Here is a 22,328-nt window from a genome sequence, read left to right as displayed (position 1 = left end):
TCTAGTCTATCACGGTACCTACCTACTCTATTCTTCTCCCTCTGACCGTCTCTTACAGGTGAATTTATATTATAATAGGCCTATTGTATTTTAAAATAAGAAATATTGAAATTCTAAAACCTTATAGTTTGAAATCTCGTCGAATTTAATGCGCACTGAAGTGAAAACATAAAAATTCAAGCAATTTGAATAATTAGGCCCAGGGCCGCCCCCGAGGTTAATTGGCGCCCGGGGCGAGATTTTAATATGAGCCCCCCCCACAAGTATAGCGCGGTAAGGTAGTATTAAAAAGTAAAGCCACATTGATCTTCCAGGAGGAGAACTTACATTATGGGCTGCATCCTTTCCTTGATAATCATGCTATAGATTTTGTAAGCAGTGTTTAGCAAGCTGATTCCTTTATAGTTGTCACAGGAACTTCTTAGTCCAGTCAATATAACCATAAAAAGGAGGTGTGCTTGCAATTTATATTGTAGTTCTGATTTTCAAATATATTATTTGGATACATGAGAGAAGTCCAGAACCAATCTCTTCATGCAAAATTTCTTTGTGCTAGATACAGAGTGGCCCGAAAACCTCGTATTTTCAGTTCATTTTCCAGTTTTTAGCTGAAAACTAATTAAATTTATTGTTGAGTGTACTTAAACCCATATTCCAATACACAAAAAATGGCCAATTTCCAGTAGTTGGTGATGATGGTTAAAGCTGAAAATTAGGTGTTTTTCACAATACAAGGAGCATTGTTGTCAGTTGTACCTGGAAATCTATATGAGATAGTTTTTGGGCCACTCTGTATCTAGCACAAGGAAATTTTGCATGAAGAGATTGGTTCTGGACTTTTCTCATGTATCCAAATGATATATTTTAAAAAATCAGAACTACAATACTGTATAAATTGCAAGCACCAATGTATATAGTGACTGGACTATATATCTCCCTTCTTGAAAAGAGATTTGACTGTAGCCACTTTCCAAACTTCTGGGATCCTCAATTGTCTCCAGCACATATTCATCAAATGGAGGAAGCGAAATTTGAAGAAGAGTCCCCCATGCTTGAGCTGCTCCATATTTGAACCATCCAGCCCAGCTTGTCTTATCTCATACTTTTTTCTAACAATGTATTCTGCAGGCTATAACATATTTAATTTTAAATTTCAGTTGATATTCCTAAATTTAAGAATTTTCAATTTATTTTAAATTGAAAAATTCAATTTATTTCAAATTGAAAAATTTTCAATTTAGGAATATCAACGGAAATTTAAAATTGAATAGGTTTTAGCCTGCAGAATACAAGGTTAGAAAAAAGTATAAGTTAAGAAGTTTTATCTCCCAGCTTGAGACAATGAAGCGACCATCAATGATGACTTGCAGGTTGCAGGGGCAGTGGGCGCGCATAGACTCACTCAATGACTAGAAAAATATACGCCTATGCTATGCGCAGAATGACTGTATTTACCAAAAGTTTAATCAGTGAACGTGAAGTTCTTATTGTTTATGCCACAATTAACACTACACATAAGTAATGAGGTATACACAGAAATGGATTGATAAGAAAATGGTTCAAGACTTTTAAAGTGAAGGTGAAATAAAGTCGCCCCGGTCGCCCTGCCCTTTGGGCGGCCCTGATTAGGCCTATATAGAAAAATTTTGCTCTGCAGAATTGAGAGATTATTTCGAAATACTGTAGTGTAAAATACTAAATAAAAATGAATTAAATGAGTCATTAGATACATTTTTTTATGAAATGTTTCAGTTTACGTGATTTGATTCCTTACATTAATAAAGAAACTTCATTCTGAAACTGAGATACCGGGTTTTGAATTTTAAAAGTTTTTCGCGGCAGTATGGATCAAGCTGCCAATCATCCAATTAATTGGGTATTCAAGAAAGTATTATCTAATACTAAATTTAAAAAAGGAAAAATAGAGTAGCTTTGATAAAGAAAATAGAAGATTCAAATATTTGACATAACTTTCTCACATATCTGGAATCATTAAAAATCTTTTAAACAAAAATTGATAAATAAAACTAAGAAATATATTATATGTTAGTGAAAATAATCAGAATAGAATTAATACAATATCCAAGTGAAATTCGTCAAATATTGACAATATTATTCAAATACTAATTTTCAAATATTATTCAGTGGGGCAGATGATTTGGCCGACGAATGTTGGCAACAGTGACACTCTTTCGTGTGTGTGTCTTGACACTGACCGTGTTGTGTAGTGAGTTGAAATTTTGTAACAATATTGTTTTTCATGTGATATTTTAATAAGAAGAACGTGTTATTTAGTTTTATTTGGATGTATCAGTGTTATATTTACAATCTTTGTTAACAATTGCCCTGTGATTACGGTTCTATACATGTGAGAATCTGACCCATGAAAACTGGCAGGCGTCTCACTACGGAGAGAGAAATTGGCTCCTAAATGTAAGGGTAACGAATTATCACATTTTAAACTATAAATTGAATTTTAATACTAAAATATTTTTCTAATATTCATCATATCACTGTTTGTGAACACCGTTTTCGTTCTTGTCTTGTAATTTTCACATTTATTGTTGTTTTGTTTAGATAATAGATTAAATATCTATCATCTTTCTACACCCTTTATGCTTTGAAATTCGTACTACATTATTAAAATTTAATATACATTTTATGAATAATTACACTTGGTAAAATATTTTCTTGTTTGTAGTTAGACTTATTTGTCAAATGAAGTATTGTCTTGATTATATTATTGTAGTTTTAATTGGTTTATGCCGGCTGCAAACAATATTTTTTTATACCCTACGAGCTATTTTGAATTCCGTCAATTTTATAGATTTTTAGCTTTGTACATAGCCTTAAGTCATTTCTTCTGATACTTCTATAGATTTTCCACATTTTCAGTCAAATTTGAAAATAACATTAATTTTTTCATTTGTGAATAAGATTTGTAATTAATCAACATTAATACAATGCACCATTCTGTCAATTTATAGAAAATTTAGCATGATGTGCAAGTCTAATGTCAGGTAACAGATTTGTTGAATATTTATCAGAGCTATGACTGTTCAAGGTTAAAAAATTCCTCAATGAGACAATATGGATTTTTTTAAATCAATAAAAAAATCTTGATCTTAACTTTTAGTAGGCTAACTTATAAACTTACGTTAGCTTTTTAGTAACATGAAATGATTGCTAAGTTACTTGTTCTTGAATTACAGGCATAAGAAAGTATGCTAGCATTAGTGATTTTTGAGGTTAGAATTTGTATAGTAGGCCTATTAGAATAGAACAAATAATATTCAATAGAGTAAATCTGTAGAGAGTCAAACTTTACTTATAATTTTCTCAGATTAAAATGCATTAGATTTACATTAGAAGACCCATGAGACAAAAAATAAAAATTAAAAATCTATAGGCCTAGTACTGTGAGCTAGGTTATAACCTAATTATATATTTTATATAGGCTTATATTGAATTGGAGGAAGAGCATAATACGTTATTTATAAAATAATCATAATTCTGTAAGTTATATTATGAATAAAAAGGCAGTTCCACACGTCACAGATTATCCATGTGCCGGACTGAAGACTGTTCGCCTGTTCTTATAAGAAGACGAAATATTGTGATATCAACATAAAGAAATAGCCCAAAACTTACTGGCAAATTTCAAACAAATAAGAAAACTTTACTTTGAGTGCACCAGTATTTAAATACAGCATTGAGACTAAAAATAAAACTTCTATACTGGAATATAACTAACTAAACTAGAACTAACAAACTAATAATTAAATCAAATAAAATAAACTAGAAATCAATACTAAGTAATCATTAATGCATTAGAAGGAAGTGCAGCCTTTCAAATTGTAAAAAATAATTATTGAATCATAGCGAATTATATTTTCTTAACACATAAAATATAACTGACTATTTTAAACAAGAATTAACATAACTCGACGAATGACTCCAGACTAATAACCTATTAGAACTGAATTATAGCAAGACCAAAGCTCTTGCATTCAGGTGTAACAAGAATAAAGCATTGGAGGTGAATAATCATGAGATTGAAACTGTTCATGAAGTTAAAATTCTAGGATAGAATAGTCACCATAGATAGTTAACTATCATGGAAATAATCAGAATAATCAGAATAGAATTAATACAATATCAAAGTGAAATTCGTCAAATATTGACAATATTATTCAAATACTAATTTTCAAATATTATTCAGTGGGGCAGATGATTTGGCCGACGAATGTTGGCAATAGTGACTAGAGATGGGCAAAGTAGTTCATTGAACGAAACTATCTCTCCTTAGTTCGTTCACTAAAGTGAACTAGTTTAAGGAACTAGTTCAATTGAACTATCTAGTTCACATTTTTAAATTAATGTGTGATTGGACTACATTCAGCAGTTTAGCTTCATTGCACTGCATTGTTGCACCTCTAGACTAGATCAAGTTAACAAGTCGAAATAGTTTCCAATTATTATTATTAAACTAAAGATAAGTTAATAATGAAACATTTTAACAAGTTAAAATAGCTATAATAAGTTTATAAGAAACAGACATGTCATTGAAACTGGGACTGTTGATTAGGAATTGAAAGTATAACAATCATGATTCCTCATTAACAGAAAATTATTTATTGTTAAATTAATTATATTTATACTTTCACAAAAACCAGCAATATAAGCAAACAAACATAATATTAATTTTTACATACAATAAACTTAACTCTATTTCTTAATGTTAAATTAATTATTTATACTTTCACAAAAACCAGCAATATAAGCAAACAAACATAATATTAATTTTTACATACAATAAACTAAACTCGATTTCTAATATAATCCAAACTTACAAAAAATAATCATGATTCCTCACTCTTATAAAATTTTTTTTAATTTTTTTTTGATTATTTGATTTATTTTAATTTTTTTAGAACGATTTTGATTTTGAACGCCTAGTGACTATTTTACTGGTGACGAACGCCAGCTAGTTCAGAATAGTTCAGACATACAAATCAATTAGGACCAAAGGAACTATTGAACTATTGGAATGTCAGCTGAGCCAATAGTTCAGACATATATTAAAACCAATTATGACCAAAGGAGCTATTGAACTATGAACTGTGGTGAACTAGGTGAACTATGAACTGTGTATGCGTCTGCGTAGTACGTATCACATAATTATAGCTACGACATTTTGATTTTACCCAGTACCAAGCCAAGCCAAACTGAACTGTAGTTCGCCTGAACGACCGACTGATGTGAATAGTTCACACTCTGGAGTAGTTCATTTGAACTAGTTCGTTCGCGAACTACACATCTCTAATAGTGACACTCTTTCGTGTGTGTGTCTTGACACTGACCGTGTTGTGTAGTGAGTTGAAATTTTGTAACAATATTGTTTTTCATGTGATATTTTAATAAGAAGAACGTGTTATTTAGTTTTATTTGGATGTATCAGTGTTATATTTACAATCTTTGTTAACAATTGCCCTGTGATTACGGTTCTATACATGTGAGAATCTGACCCATGAAAACTGGCAGGCGTCTCACTACGGAGAGAGAAATTGGCTCCTAAATGTAAGGGTAACGAATTATCACATTTTAAACTATAAATTGAATTTTAATACTAAAATATTTTTCTAATATTCATCATATCACTGTTTGTGAACACCGTTTTCGTTCTTGTCTCGTAATTTTCACATTTATTGTTGTTTTGTTTAGATAATAGATTAAATAACTTATCTATCATCTTTCTACACCCTTTATGCTTTGAAATTCGTACTACATTATTAAAATTTAATATACATTCTATGAATAATTACACTTGGTAAAATATTTTCTTGTTTGTAGTTAGACTTATTTGTCAAATGAAGTATTGTCTTGATTATATTATTGTAGTTTTAATTGGTTTATGCCGGCTGCAAACAATATTTTTTTATACCCTACGAGCTATTTTGAATTCCGTCAATTTTATAGATTTTTAGCTTTGTACATAGCCTTAAGTCATTTCTTCTGATACTTCTATAGATTTTCCACATTTTCAGTCAAATTTGAAAATAACATTAATTTTTTCATTTGTGAATAAGATTTGTAATTAATCAACATTAATACAATGCACCATTCTGTCAATTTATAGAAAATTTAGCATGATGTGCAAGTCTAATGTCAGGTAACAGATTTGTTGAATATTCATCAGAGCTATGACTGTTCAAGGTTAAAAAATTCCTCAACGAGACAATATGGATTTTTTTAAATCAATAAAAAAAATCTTGATCTTAACTTTTAGTAGGCTAACTTATAAACTTAAGTTAGCTTTTTAGTAACATGAAATGATTGCTAAGTTACTTGTTCTTGAATTACAGGCATAAGAAAGTAGGCTAGCAGTAGTGATTTTTGAGGTTAGAATTTGTATAATAGGCCTATAATTAGAATAGAACAAATAATATTCAATATAGTAAATCTGTAAAGAGTCAAACTTTACTTATAATTTTCTCAGATTAAAATGCATTAGATTTACATTAGAAGACCCATGAGACAAAAAATAAAAATTAAAAATCTATAGGCCTAGTACTGTGAGCTAGGTTATAACCTAATTATATATTTTATATAGGCTTATATTGAATTGGAGGAAGAGCATAATACGTTATTTATAAAATAATCATAATTCTGTAAGTTATATTATGAATAAAAAGGCAGTTCCACACGTCACAGATTATCCATGTGCCGGACTGAAGACTGTTCGCCTGTTCTTATAAGAAGACGAAATATTGTGATATCAACATAAAGAAATAGCCCAAAACTTACTGGCAAATTTTAAGAAAACTTTACTTTGAGTGCACCAGTATTTAAATACAGCATTGAGACTAAAAATAAAACTTCTATACTGGAATATAACTAACTAAACTAGAACTAACAAACTAATAATTAAATCAAATAAAATAAACTAGAAATCAATACTAAGTAATCATTAATGCATTAGAAGGAAGTGCAGCCTTTCAAATTGTAAAAAATAATTATTGAATCATAGCGAATTATATTTTCTTAACACATAAAATATAACTGACTATTTTAAACAAGAATTAACATAACTCGACGAATGACTCCAGACTAATAACCTATTAGAACTGAATTATAGCAAGACCAAAGCTCTTGCATTCAGGTGTAACAAGAATAAAGCATTGGAGGTGAATAATCATGAGATTGAAACTGTTCATGAAGTTAAAATTCTAGGAGTCACCATAGATAGTTAACTATCATGGAAACCCCATTTAGAATGTTTGAAAAATAAATTAAACTCTGCTGTAGCCTATATGTGCTTAGGACCATGAAAAATCTGCTTGATATTCAAACTTTGAAAGAGGTCTATTACGCGCTATTCCATTCACATATGGCATTGCATTTTGGGGTAATTCTACGGATGTCAGCCAGATCTTCAAGTTGCAGAAATGGGCAATTTGCGTTATGGTAGGAGAGTCAATAAGAACTAGTTGCAGACCCTTTTTTAGCAATTAAAAATTCTCCCACTCTAGTTTATATATGTTGGAAGCAATTTGTCTTATAAAAAAATGAGTCGATGTTTAAGAAGGGTTTTATGATACATTCCTATGAGACAAGACACATACATGTACTCAGGGATGAAACACATCGTACAGCTCTATATGCGAAAGGGGTAACCAGCGTATGAATTCATCTATTCAATGCATTGCCAACACATTTAACGTGTCTAACGCTTGAAAAACTGAGAGTTCAGTTGAAGAAAGAACTGGAAGAACAGTGCTTTTATTCGATTCAGGAGTTTTTCAGTTGCTTTAGTTCACGGTGATCTTTCGTAGACCTTTGAGAGTATATCATGTTACAATCTGTTTGATAAATGCACAATTTAAGTTGAATAATTTAAATGATTGACAAGTCCATATACCCCTTTGAGAGAAGGTCAGTGGCTGCTAAATTATCTATCTACCTAACAGTTGATATTATTATTACACATGAGATATACCGGTATCAGCTATCCTCTTTAGAAGGCAGTGAAAAGGCAGAGAATCGCCAACGCTGGCCTCCTATCTTTCTCTTCTACCTTTATACCGTGGACCTCACTATAATGACAACATGCTGCTCTGTTATAATGAGATTCACGTTTTACAGTCAGCACCTTTTTTACATTGGTTTGCTAATCTTGTCTGTCATAAGATAAAGCAGATAGTGCCGACCTTGTGATAGTGAGGACGTGTACCTCACTATAGTACAGCCTCAAGGCCAAAATTATGAAATGTGATAGTGTGTGAATCCACCCACAGGAAATCGGCTGTCATCCGAACTGGAGGTAATTCTCACACATGTGGAGGCACCTTTTTCGAATTTTTGAAAAAATTCCAATTTCAACAGATGTGTCCATGGTCCTACTTCAATGCACCATCCTAAATAGTTGCTATTAAATTAATAGGCTACTATGATGACAAAGAAATAGACTGAATAAATTTCAATTTGTAATTCAGTAGACCTAACTTTATCCATGACAGGAAATCGCCGAATAGATTTTGTCAGAAAGAAAATATAACATTAACTGAGATGGATTTATAAAGCTTGTTTTGTGTAGTTCTGCAGCCCAACTAGCTCTTTTAGTCCCAGGATCCAGGACATCCGGTATTTCATGATCTCAAAATATGGTCCACAAGGTCACCAATCCCATCCACTAAAAAACAAGTTTTTTTTTATAAAATAGCTTTTTTCTTTACATGTTATTAGATTGATAGGGTAGGCCTATGTTTGAACCGGTGTCGTCCGTTGAGCGATCAGGGAAAAAATAGTCCACTGAGCGATCCATTGTTCAGAATAATAATAAGGATAGGCAAACGCTATGAATGGGAGGACTTTGGTGTCATTAATCATCAGGGACAGTGACGGAGGAAGGCCATAAGCGTATGTGTATACTCTGATGATGATTGAATCAGTACCTACCACCTACCACCTCCCATAAAAAGGAATCATTTGTTGAAGAATAATTGTATCTAATGAACAATAAATTTACAAACTGTTAAAAAATTCGATTTGTGAATTATTACTGGTGATAGTGAAAACATTCGATTTGGGTATTATCAATTTATCAAAATGAAAAAACTCAGAAACTTTTTATCGAATTATTAATTTTTGAGATTTAAGCGCCTAAATTCTATTGTAGATTTTGAGCTCTGTTGATGGAATCTGTAAATAAAATATGGGAGCAATTCCGCTTTTATATACTAACTATAACGATTGTATATTGGCATAAACCTAAAATTTGTGATTGCTTGTAGATGTAGATTGCTTCAGATGTGAAGTTGATTTTAAATCTTCTTGATATCTGTGAGATACTTTATCGCTTGTAGCCTTCCTCCGTCTCTGTCCCTGGTGATTAATGACACCCAAGTCCTCCCATTCATAGCGACTGCCTGTCCTTATTGTTATTCTAAACAATGGATCGCTTAGTGTACTGCTAACCCCCAAAATCGCTCATCGGACGTAACCGTTTGAAGGTTTTGAACCTTCTCCGAGCAATTGTGGGGGCGTGGAAAACTTTCTATCAAAGGCCTTCTGAGATATCACTTCACTCACTGAGGTATCACTTAGTACTTACTAATTGATTATCACTCGGGTAATATTCTTGGTGCTAACTTACTCCTTGAGTTATTTCTTCATTTCCGAAACCTTGACACGAGGGTCATTTTTTTCAACCTCCGATCAAATATCATAAGATAAGAGGTAGAAGGGCAACTGTCTCAGAGCTGAACAGCATATTTCATCCCCACCATATGCCCTGTGATCGGTGCAGCCAGATCGTCAATTGTTGTCAAGTTGTAGACCCACAGACATGGCCGACTCACTTGAGTCTCCCGCCAAGTAAGTTGCTAGTAAGTTACGTAGTGTTATATTCGTTTTTGCAAGCAACAGGCAATAGTTCATCATAAATCCAACAACGAAGAATGATTCCAAGTACAGGAAACGTTAAGAGTGATTATGTTAAGGCTAGGTGCACACCAGTTAGTCAAGAAAAGCCAAGACATGATCAGACACGTTTAGTCACAATACTTCATAGTTGCTTATGACGCAACTCACACTGATTATTCATGTCTTCATAAGCAGCTATGCGAAGTGTTGTGACTAAACGTGACTGATCGTGTCTTTTGTTGTCTTGACTAACTGGTGTGCGCCTGGCCTAAGCGTGAATGGTCTCAGAAAATGAAAGACGTCTGTTAAAATGACTTACGGAATCGTGATGCATGACAACTCGGCCTCACAGAGCTGGTGCAACCAAACGGCTTCTCCAGCAAATCAAATGGGATATTTTCGATCACCCACCATACAAACCTGACTTGGCCATTAGTTCCTTTTCCCCAAACTCCAGATATGACTTTGAGGCAAGAGCTTTCCAACTAATGAGGAGCTCCAAAACAACGTCATAGTTTAATTAAACTCATTTGGCAAGAGCAAGGGTTGAACGCTGGTCCACTGGTATGCCAAATGTCTCAACCTTCACGGCAACTATGTTGAAGAATAATCATAAGTGTTAGTAACTTTTGGTGAAAAAATATTATTTTATATGTGTACTGATAAGTAAAAAGGGGTTAGGTCACAAAATGTCAATTTTGACTTTTCTACTTGTTCTTATTTAGAAAAATTTGCTCTCTTTTGGTATAAAGGATTCAAGTCTATGTGGTATTGTTTTAGAGTTAGGCGAGGTGCACTGCACACCGGAGAAACGCGTTCCATGAAACTAGTTTCAGGAAACGTGAAACGAAAGTTGCTCGCAATCGACTGATAAGATTAAGCAGTGAACGTTTTTTTTGTATGCATGCGCGAGTGAAACGGATTGCATGAAACAAGTTTCATGAAAAGGGCTTCACGAAATGCATTTCTCCGGTGTGCACCCCGCCTTATTCTCATGCTAAAATGGATACATCTCAGAATAAAATCATTCATGTTTTGATATAGATGATACAAGTCAACTCATAACCTTTAAAAGGTGGAATTAAATCTAATAGTTATTGGTAGAAATGATACAAGTCAACTTATCCCCTTCAAGACGAGGCAATAGTGTATTGATATAAATGATACAAGTCAACTCAAATCAAGATAAAAAAAGGTTAAGTCATAAAATACTTTGATACAAAGAGTTGAGGTCGTACACATTTTTGTTTACACCTGTATAAAAATGTCAATATGTGAGAAACCATTATTGGACACAGTAAACATGTGAAGAAATATGTAGAGCAATGATTAGCGTTCTAATACTCTCAATAATGATTCAAAAATTTCATAAAGAATTTTTTGAACTTTGTTCTTGCTCTCCTGAAAAATCATGAAAAACTAATTTAATAACTTTCTACTTATCAGTACAGATGTACCGCACTTGAGTCTTTTATTGAATTGAATTGAATGACTGCCTTTATTTTTCCTAGAGAGCGTAGTTAGGGCGCAGTCGGCCCTCTCTTACACTTAAATCTCTATTCTCTATTACACAAGAAAACAATACAAAAAATACAGTAATATAATAAAGAAACAAACATTTCAAACCATATAAAAAAACAAATAAAATTAATTATTTACAAATAATTTATTCGTGGTCAATTGGAGGTTGAAAAATGACTCCCGTACTTACTTGAACTAATTCTCAATATTTATTTTAAATTAAAAACAGTTTTGGGTGAAGTTGTTTTCTTCTTGATTTTATCTATTATCTATGAATAAATAAATACTTTACTCCATTATTAATCAACAATAAATATTATATATGATATAATGGGATGAATTGAATCTCAGCTATTTACTATAAAAGGCATTGGAAAAAGAAAACGGGCAACTCTGCCGTCCTATCATTACCACTGACTTAAATCGTGAATCTCAATACGGCATACTGTAGTTAGTTTTTGAGAATCAAGTAGTTGTGCTTTTTCTTGATGCCATTATGTGTTTTTACATAACCTAACTACAAGCTCATTCTGTGTAACCCACATAGGTTTGCTAAAATAAATAATCTTGGCCTTCAAATTTATAAGACCTAAGCAGGTCAAGGTTGAATGGATTGAGACTATCAACTTGAAAATGATGCGTTTACCTTATATCAGAGAAAACTCCTATAATTCTGTGCTTATATTATAAGCACATTATTGTAATTCTGTGCTTATATTATATACGTGTAGTAAATAGTATTAAGCCGTGTCCACACTGAACAAATGTTTGACATACATGTTCGGCAAACATGTTTGTTGAGGAGCTCAGGGACAAACATTTTAAAAAGTTTGGGCAATCATTGTTTGTCAAACAAAAAATTAATTTTATGAATTTATCACTGTATATACTATTACCTGTAACTATTGATGTAAAATACCCGGGTAGTAATCAGAGTAAATACCCAAAATCCATTAGAATTCCGTAGTTTTGTCTCCAAATATTGTACCTAGAATAATATACCAAGAGTTTTCAGATAGTCAATGTTGGATTGAACAAGAAAATTTCGAAAAACTTGAGAATCCAATTTGTGATTTTATTAAGACTGTAATTATAAAAAAAATAGTTTATAAATCAAAACGGCTAATCTCATGGTATATTTTGTGCAGTTCGTGTTTTCGTGTTTATATTGCTACCTTAAACATATAAAACTAAAAAAATAAATACAAATATAACTCTTATAGTGTCATAAAACGATAGTACATACATACCATATTTGTGACTGTACTGGTACCCATGTTTTTCCATTTTTCAAGTCCCAATTTTTTGTATTTTCAGTAAGTTCGGCTTGAAGAGAGATCCCTTAAAACCGCGTCAATGTATTTCTCTCTTTAGTGTCATGTTACAGTCGATTAGTATATTTTTCTAAAATTAGTGACATACTTGATATCATTATCCATCCTCAATCACGTTCTATTTGCTGAGGAAAAGTTTCTTTAGTCACCGCCTCATTAGCTAAACTCTTATTTTTACAGTCGATTAGTATGTTTTTCTAAAATTAGTATTCTGAGCTTTGAATAAATATTTACGTCCGGCTATTAAGGAATGGAACTGGGTTTTTTCTTGTTGTTTTTTATTTTCTCGATAGACCTTTGTTGAATTTTCTCCAAAATCCAGCTAATTATGTGATAAGATGATAGAATAAACATTTAGAATATTATTACAATAAAATTTGCTCATAGTCCGATTGATGGAAAATCCTGATGGAGTACCTATATTTACCTATCCAATATACATTGGGAGGTTCATTTATAAGGAATTTTGGTGATTTGAGGATTGTTTAGAATTGACGCGATGACGGTAACTTATTGCATGGGGTTACTCTACTAGTTTTTTATTTTTATAACTTTCACATTAAATCACTTGATAGAGAAAAAGCTCTAGAAAGTTGGGTAGGTACATAGTTATTACTTTTTCAATCTAATAAAATCGCATATAAAGCGGTTGGCTCCGTGGTTGCACTGATGAGTTATCGCTCGGATTAGTTGAAATACAGTTGAGGGTGTCCACGTCAGGAGCTGACTCCGCTAAATATAACTTGTGTTGAAAAAACGCTTCCCAGTTCGGAACTCACCTAATTTTGTAGGTCCACTCGTCCCTCATCATCTTCACCCACGCACAAGCCGAGATCTTATGTAAATCTCAACTATGATAGTTGTGTGCAACTTATTCCGCACAATTTGATGTTTTATAAGAAACTCTGTATACTTGTACGGTTGTTTCGGTTAAATTAAATTAAATCGGCACAATAAAAACAATACAATCAATTGTAAAGTGACTGACAAATTATTTGTATGTAATTAATTTCATTAAAATTGAAATTAAAATCCAATGTAACTGTATCCACGAATGAATAAAATAATTAATAAATACATTTTTTTGAATATTCTATTTTTCTTAAATGATGTCCTCGCGAGCTATAGGTTTTTGCGTGAGTGGAATGATGACATGAATATGACTACGGTGTTAGGTGTGCTCCCAACCCAACCATAGTTAGATACGTGTTTTAGAAGCTCCCAACTTTCCTTGCATAAAGCTGGCCCCATGCAGCCCCTTTTCAAATAGGAGAACTGATAGAAAGAACGAGTGAGAGAGAGAGAAAGAGCGTGAGAGTTCAGCGCTTATCTTAACTTATCTCTTATCTTATCTAAGCGATAATATAAGATCAAATCAAATCGATAGAAAGAACGAGAGATTGATTGATTGAGTACTTTATTTATGTAGATTACAATATATACTGGCTCATACACTTATATACAATAGCTTACAATACAGCAAAATTATAGATGAATCTACATAATATAGACCAAAAAAATAATTATTGAACTGTATATGATATGAAAAAAGCAATTTGTAATAAGTAAACATGATATTGTTATGCATCTACATAAATTGGCGGAGCTTTGGACATATCAATGTCCATTCTTCGGAAAGAATATTCAAAATATCCTTCCCACTAACTCTCTACCAAAAGAGAGAGAGAGAGAGAGAGAGTTTAGCGCTTATCTTAACTTATCTTATCTAAGCGATAATATAAGATAAACGCATCCCCTCTTTTAGTGGGAGATCCAAGAGAAAGCGAGAGCGAATGAGCTCAGCGCTTTTTTATCTGAGCGATTAGAATAAAATCTCATTACGAGACTGTTGGAAAAAACTTTCCATTCAAATGCATTTTCAACTTTGGAATTCACACAGACTTGAGAAGAAATCCCTCTGTTATTGGAGAAAAAAACATTTGTTTTTCGTGGATGACGACATCTGAATAAGTTTTATGGGCTTTTTCCCCTACATCAATAATTGTTTATTCTTGTTGATAATGAATTATTATATCTAAAATATATGTTTTTCTTTCACCAAAAAGTAATACGTTTTTGTAATTATTGAGATTAGGCCTAAATATTTTGATAGTTCATTACATTTCTTCATAGCCTACAAACGATTAGGCAACGGTGCGGAGTGGAAAGTGATAGAGCTACTGCTACTTTTTCTAATGAAAGCAAACCAAAATGAAAGCAAATGGTGCTTTACATCAGGACTGAACGTTGATCAGGATTCTCTTATGACTCTCAATGATTCTCTTAGCAGGACACTCAATTTCTATCAGCGATCAATTCCATGTCAATACTTGAGTTTTGGTCCCGACCAGTGTTAGCCAGCAAAAATATTCAGCCCGTATTTGAAATTGAAATTTATCAAGTAAGTTAATTGAGCCACCTAATATTGGTTGAAAGGGTGACTCCAACCCTCAGCTCTCAGCTCGACTAACTGACAGTTATAAGTTTTAAAATCACATTCTGGTTGTTCGGAACACACTCAAACATCTACAGTGAGATTCAGGTTATAAAGTTAGCATCTGATTAATACTATAGTCTGTACAAAATAACTTTTGACTTGGGAGGGACATGCGCAACAGAGAACGCATACAGCGGAGGGATTCAGAGGCGCTATGTTGCCGTTGTGAACCGGCCAGCGTTCTCCAACTTCTAGTGATTGTTCATGTGCTCATGCTACACATGTAAAGTTTACTGTCTGAAAGCAGTCAGACGACTGACTCTAATCGACAAATTGGCAATTGCTCTTCTACCTATGATTCTATTAATCACTGTAATTGACTGATCTCCCTCCATTTCTCTGCGCCGCATATTCCTCCAAGTCAGAAGAGAGTATAGAATATGCAGAGTGTACATTCCATACTCTCTGGTTGCAATAATTGTTAAGAAGAAACTCTTGTTCTGCCTGCTTTGATGTATGGCTCTGAAGTATGGGGATTCCAAAACGTTGAATTATTAGAAAAAGCTCAATTGCATTTCTTAAAAAATCTTTGTCTGTTAATAGATAAAGTAGATAGCTCTATCCTTAGGATTATTACAAAAAGCTCAATTGCATTTCTTGAAAAAAAATCCTTGTCTGTTAATAGACAAAGTAGATAGCTCTATCCTTTCCTAACTTTGCACTGTTTCCAAATTGCTTTTAGACTATTCCTTAATCTCTTAATTCCACCTTCTACATCCATTACCAGTTTACTGGATAGATGATGTCAAAAAAGTCAGATGGCAGGTCAAACTATACTGTCCTTGTGCGCATCAAAATATTCCTTTTCTGAGTAGAATGGATTTCTCTTTAGCCAGATCTCAACTCTGTTTCTAAAAGCAATACCCTGCAGGTATTTCACACTAACAGGCAGGTTTTTGTATAGGCGCAGTGCAAAGATAGGGAAGGAGTCCTTTCTCTTGTTAATTCTCGGTTTGTCAATGTCAAGTCTCCTCCTTGTGATATGTGCATGGAGATTAGCTCTCAGCATATGACTGTCCTTGGCATGCAGTAGACTGGACTGTATAAATACTGGTTGAAGACCGTTGCCCAGAATGGATCAACAAAGATTGGCCTACAGTGCTCACGATGCCCCGCCGAGGTGATCTGCTTTTTTCTGGGGAGAAATGTGATGAACTTCCAAAATGTTCCATATCAATTATGAAAATTTGTTGTTAAATCATGAAAATTTATATTTCCTTGGTGAATATAGTACATATTATTTGAGATATAATTGATAATTTTTAACAAGAACCAATAATTAATATCAGAACGGATTCATCGGGGTAAAACTTTAATAAATCAAATCAAATCAAATTTATTCTCTTCAACACTTTACAAAATTGATGTATATTGCACAGCACAACAGTAAATACAGTAGTACTACAATATAACATAGAATTCATAAGCATAGCATAATAAAGACTATAGTAACAATAGTAACAATTTGTTGTATTGTACAATATACAGAATATGATAGTAATGAGAATTACCCTTACATAGGCTATTGCCTGTGAGTAAGGGTGAATCTGGATTAAAATGATTCAGATAAAACTTGTATGAGAACTTAACAGGTAAGGATAATAAAGAAATAAAGAGATTTGAAATTTAGTATATCTTATTGAACAATATAATTTACCGGAGCTTGAGAACGTCCACTAGTTAGTAGCCTACTTGCTGCATCTAGAATAAGTTGGGTATAAAACTCTATAAACTGAGCTAATGATATTTTCGGTTCATCCCTACCTATTTCGTATAGCCAAAGATTCACAATTTTTTTGTACACTACCAAAGATGCTGCATCAAATTCTCTGAGTTTGTTGGGAATATTCCTGAAAAGCATATGAACTATGTAATAAATGTTTGTGGATGAATATGTTTTATTAATTCTAGGTGTTATTATTCCTTCAGCTTATAACTTTAATCGCAGCTATCTATTATAGAAGGCGGTGGAGAAGAGAAATTTTTCATCAGCGCCTTCCTATTACAGTAGAACCTCTCTATAACGAACCTCCACTTAACGAAATCCTCTACACAACGAATTTTTACCTTGTCCCATGACATGTTTGAATTTTGGCTGCTTATTTACCTCTATTTAACGAGTTTCGGACCTCTCAACAACAAAGTTTTCTCTTGACTTCAACATACGAAGTGTAGTATGTATAGGAAGCAGACAGTAATTTTAAAGGAATTTTTAGTTTCAGCAGAAAGGTCAATAGACTAATAATAATGGCAATTCAGGTAGGAAGAAGATAGGGTGGTAGACAGTCAATAGAGGGTGAAACACATGTCGGAAATTGAATGCAAGTTACTGGAAATTGAATTCCAAGAACTTGTCATTATTGTAGACCAGTCAGGTGAACGACTGGACTTTCCCATTCTTGCTTTTGTCACACATTTCAATTCTTTGAACTGACTATGATGATGATGATGGCTGTGACGAACCTGAGGAGAAGAATCCGTCAGAACAAGAAGTTCAACCGAAAATTACTCACTTTTTCAAATATAAAACATAAAAAATAGGAAAATTGAGTTATTATAGTATTTATAGTGACGTTATTGACAAAATAACAGTATTTTGCGTTCCATCTAATGGCAGTGTAAAAAGTTGAAAATTATTGCTTCAGAGTATGTACTTTGATTGAACTCATGTTTTTTAAACAGCATGAATTTTCAAATTTCCATATTAATATTGGCCTAATAGGTACCCTGCCTACGTTCGCGATATGTTTTATGTACCATATTCATTTATTTACCGCCGTGATACGATATTATAGGATCCATAGGATCGTGACACTTTTCTTAACATAACAACCTCTCAATAACGAATACCTCTCTGCAGCGAATTTTTTCTCGGGATAATCGACTTCGTTATACAGAGGTTCGACTGTATGTCTACTGAATTTATGAAGTGAATCTCACTATAGGTCCATTTACCCCTCATCATCATCATCATCATCTCTATAAAGCACAAGTCTAGGGCACACGTAGGCTTCATATTAAAAAAAAAACGCGAAAATCAAACTCATCATCTGTCTTTGTCTTATATGGTGTGCGTTTTACATTATTGGAACGGATTACACCTAAATTTGTTTAACTGTTCTTCCTGTTACAAGGTAAAAAACATTGATAAGTTTACACAGCTGTGTCTGAACAACCAGTGTTTGATCAAGTGTTCCAATCAATTGTAACGATTGTTACAGATGATGTTTTAGATAATAATGAAGGGAATGAAGTACTAATCTATTGAATGTGTGAAGAATACAATACTAATGCTATCAAGAAATATTACAAAGACGAAAAGAAATCCTTCAGAATAAATGAATGAAAAGTATGATTGAAATATTCTAAATGTAGCCTATATTTTTAGAATCATAATACCTATAGTTGAAAAAATGTGAAAACGGATCCTTGAAAATAGAAATAGTTAATTGTATAAGTTACATTATATTGTAGAAATACACTTTATTGTATACTCTTTATATTGTGGGTCAAGTGAAAGAGGGGCTCTTATTGCCTCAAATTCGCCAACATAACTTTTAATGTTTTAAAGTGCAAAAATTAAGGCATCTATCAATTGATTTTACCATGAAAGAATTTGAGCTGAGCATACAAAAAGCGTTCAAATTAGTAAGTTCTGGTCCCTACGTAGGATATAGGATTAATTAGGAATTTGCTTAGTATAGGAACCGGATTAGGGTAGGAAAGGTTGGGTAGGCTAGGAATGGGATATCTATCTGACATTCATCCAACTTTTGGATAAAATCTAATGATAACAATGACGCTGTACTCTACGGATGATTGTCCATTTCAAGGATTAATCTCCACTTTCAAGTCAAGGGTCAACTTTGGAGATGAAGGTTCACTTTGAGCATAAAGTTTCACTTCGGAGACTAGTCTCAGATTTGAGGGAAGGTGGTACACTTCTTTTCACTCACTCACTCTCTCTTCTCACACTCTGAAAACTATACTGTTTTTAGCCCTATCCTGTTTTGTGCGATGGACTTCCAAAGCTAACTCCGGCACCGTCTCAAGAAATGGGAGTCCACTTTAGAGATTGGGATCCACGATAGTAAAACTATAAACTACCAAAGTTGAGTCCCATGAAGGTTCTCGGTCCTTTTTTCTCATCGTGAATCAACCATTAATATTTTAGATGATAAGATTTGTTCAACAAATTTCCGTTCTTAAAATGTTGGTGCTAATCCTTGATTCTTGAGCTCTTTCTATACTTATCTTTCTCCACTTTTGTCTCACAATGTTGGTGTTTTTTAACTTCTAATCGTTTCCTGCACACTTAGCTTTGTGATGAATTTTTTTCTATTTGAAGAAAACTATCTTTCTACATGTTTCAAGTGTGATTAAATATATCACACCGTTTTGTGTTGAACTCTTTTATTTATGAAAACTATCTTTCTACACGTTTGAGTGTTATTAGATTATATCACATAGTCTGGCGTTGAACTTTTTTCATCGATGGAAACTATCTTTCCACACTTTTGAGTATATGTCACCTGTTGTGTCTTTGTTTGTGTGCGTGTGTTGGTACGTTCTTCACTGGCACCTCAAAAATAAATTACGGAGAATGAACTTTCACGATATAGACCAGGTAAGCTAGATCATTACAGTACTTGAATATCTGTCTGTTTTTGTGTATTCTACTGTTTAGATTATGTATTTCTAATAAATAAGTATTAGAAACAATACTTACTAGTATTTCTACTGATTATACACAGTAAATTTGTATTCAATATTACAGTATAGGTATTCAGTATTAGCTAGTATTTAAGATTTTCCATTTCAATTATTTGATAACTTAATGTTGCAATATAAAAAGAGCTATTGACAGCCACTGCTAACTGGTTTAACTTACATGGGCAAAGGCTTGCGTTCTAAATATGTGAAAGCTATTTTTTGTATTTTGGAAAATTTTCGTCAAATTGTCAGAAATGGAGAAATGAGTTTTTTGAAAAAGTTATTTTAGGTGTTTGTAGGTACTTGGAATACTCTCTTTACTTATTGACATGAACTGAAGCTAGAGAAAGTAGTACTAAATAAGGTGGTGCAATATTAGAAAGTGGCTGTCATTAGTGAAATAAAATTCCTGACAAAATTTTGTAATCTTCTATGAAGTTTTGTTTCGTCATCTACTACGAAATACACCTAGAAATAAGGAATATATACCTAATAATGATATACATGTAATACTTTATTGATGTTGAATATTTTATTTGAAAGTAAGTCAATAAGTTCAAAGGGCAAGGCCCTGTTTCTAGGACAGTTGATAATTTAATGGACCATTAAATCTATAGGTTAAATGGTCGATTAGATTTAAAAAGTGTCCAAGAAACCGGGCATAAGACCTTTTATATACATAGTTGAGTCACAAGGATAGGTTTGGATAGTGAAGATAGTGTGGCGGCTGTCCCTCATTGTCAGTGCAGAACTGATTAAAAGAGAAATAGAGCGCATGCGTATCACTCCATTCCCTATTCCCCTCACAACTCTGAATAATTCGAAACATGATAGCAGTTTTCATACTGCTATCCTATCAGTTTTCATACCGATTGTCTGCCGATATTTAACCGTCTACATTCAAAATTGTCCTCTGATTGGCTGAGAATCAGCTGAGAAACTGAGACGCTCTTAATTCTGAGTGTCTGCAGACATTCGGTAGGAGTGGATACATCCATCCTTGTGACTTATTCTGAACCATTCTCGTGACATATTATCATAGAGAAAAGATACAGCATAAGATATCTCATAGTGTAGGGCGTTTATGTTCCAAATTTCACTGTTAACTCTTCATTGATAGTCCCAGTAGTTCTTCTTTGTGAAGCTATGTGCCGCTGGTAGACTCTCATACTGTGTCTTACACAAGGCTGGTTCTTATACAACAGTATTACACAATAATAGAATTAGTTCTTGGTTCTTACACTCTCATCCGGTCAAAATAGTAATGCTGGACAGTAGTCGACAGGAATTGGCTTGAGTAAACAAAAAAATTGGAACATAAACGACCTATATCATGCTATGGTAGTACCATAGAGAAAAGATAGTATAAGAAGATATACCATGGCATTGGGTGTTTATGTTGCAAATTTCACTGTTAACTCAACCGATAGTCCTAGTAGTTGTTCTTCGTGAAACTTTGTGACGCTGGTATAGTCTCTCATACTTTACTGTTCTTACACTCTCACCAGTAATAATAGACAATAGTCCAAATTTTAAAAGTTGAATAGGTACATAAACGACCTATACCGTGTGGGATATCTTATACTATCTTTTCTCTTTGAAATCTATGATTTCATAATGATATTATTAATTTATTCCTTTGTTTATTTCGTTTATTCATAATGATATTATTCTGTGCAAGAGAAACACAACACAAGCGCACTACTCTATTCTTTACTCACGTCTCTGCAGTGTGAAACATATCCTCGTTACTGAACTACTTGTTCGTAGTTGGTGTTTGTACTTTTTGATAGTTTTGAAATGTTTGCAGGCATCTGACAAAAGACGCGCTGGAAGATGACAAAAACGCGGAGATGTGGAGTGATGAGGAAATGGAGAACGCGGTTAAGGGAGCGCTGGCGAGTGAGCTAAGTGCCCAAGTGATTGCTGATCTCTACGGCGTTCCCTTTGACGAGTTGAAGCGGCGTGTCGACTGTCGGAAACGGATGCTGTGTCAGCAGAAAAATGGCAACGTTGCGCGAGAGGCTAAAGACGGAAGTAAAGTAAGCAGTATTGCTGAGAGCAGCCTGCACTTCCTTCCTTCATGCACCGAGTGGTTGTTTACCTTCACTATATAATATCGGGGCACCGAGCTCGTTATTTATTTATTGATAAACAGAACGCAACTCTTTTAAATGATTGGGAAGGACTAACAGGCACAGCCCAAAACTGTTTTTCCCCGAATTTTGATTTATACACTATAAATATTCCGAAAAGTAGTTTATGTTCCATAAACTTGAATTCAGGTGAAATTATCAGTTCAAATATTTGAAAACATAAAATTTCAAATTTAGATTGTT

The 22,328-nt window shown here is 33.3% G+C and overlaps 1 protein-coding gene across 6 annotated transcripts in view; it reads left to right on the top strand.

Moving 5' to 3' along the window:
* Positions 1–2,188: 2,188 nt before the first annotated feature.
* Positions 2,189–22,328, top strand: part of LOC111051592 (transcription intermediary factor 1-alpha) — a 128,845-nt gene continuing 108,705 nt past the window's right edge. For 5 of the 6 annotated variants that reach the window (XM_039439225.1, XM_039439222.1, XM_039439221.1 and 2 more), the window contains exon 1: positions 5,336–5,580. The gene's annotated coding sequence lies outside the window, so the exon portion shown is untranslated. Of the gene's footprint in view, positions 2,434–5,335; positions 5,581–22,328 lie in introns of those variants that run through there. The other variant, XM_039439226.1, reaches the window with a different exon arrangement.

This window comes from Nilaparvata lugens, chromosome 12, assembly GCF_014356525.2.
Source record: "Nilaparvata lugens isolate BPH chromosome 12, ASM1435652v1, whole genome shotgun sequence".
Taxonomy (NCBI): Eukaryota; Metazoa; Arthropoda; class Insecta; order Hemiptera; family Delphacidae; genus Nilaparvata; species Nilaparvata lugens.
Note: the sequence above shows the minus strand (reverse complement) of the source record. Positions and strands in the feature narration are given on the sequence as shown.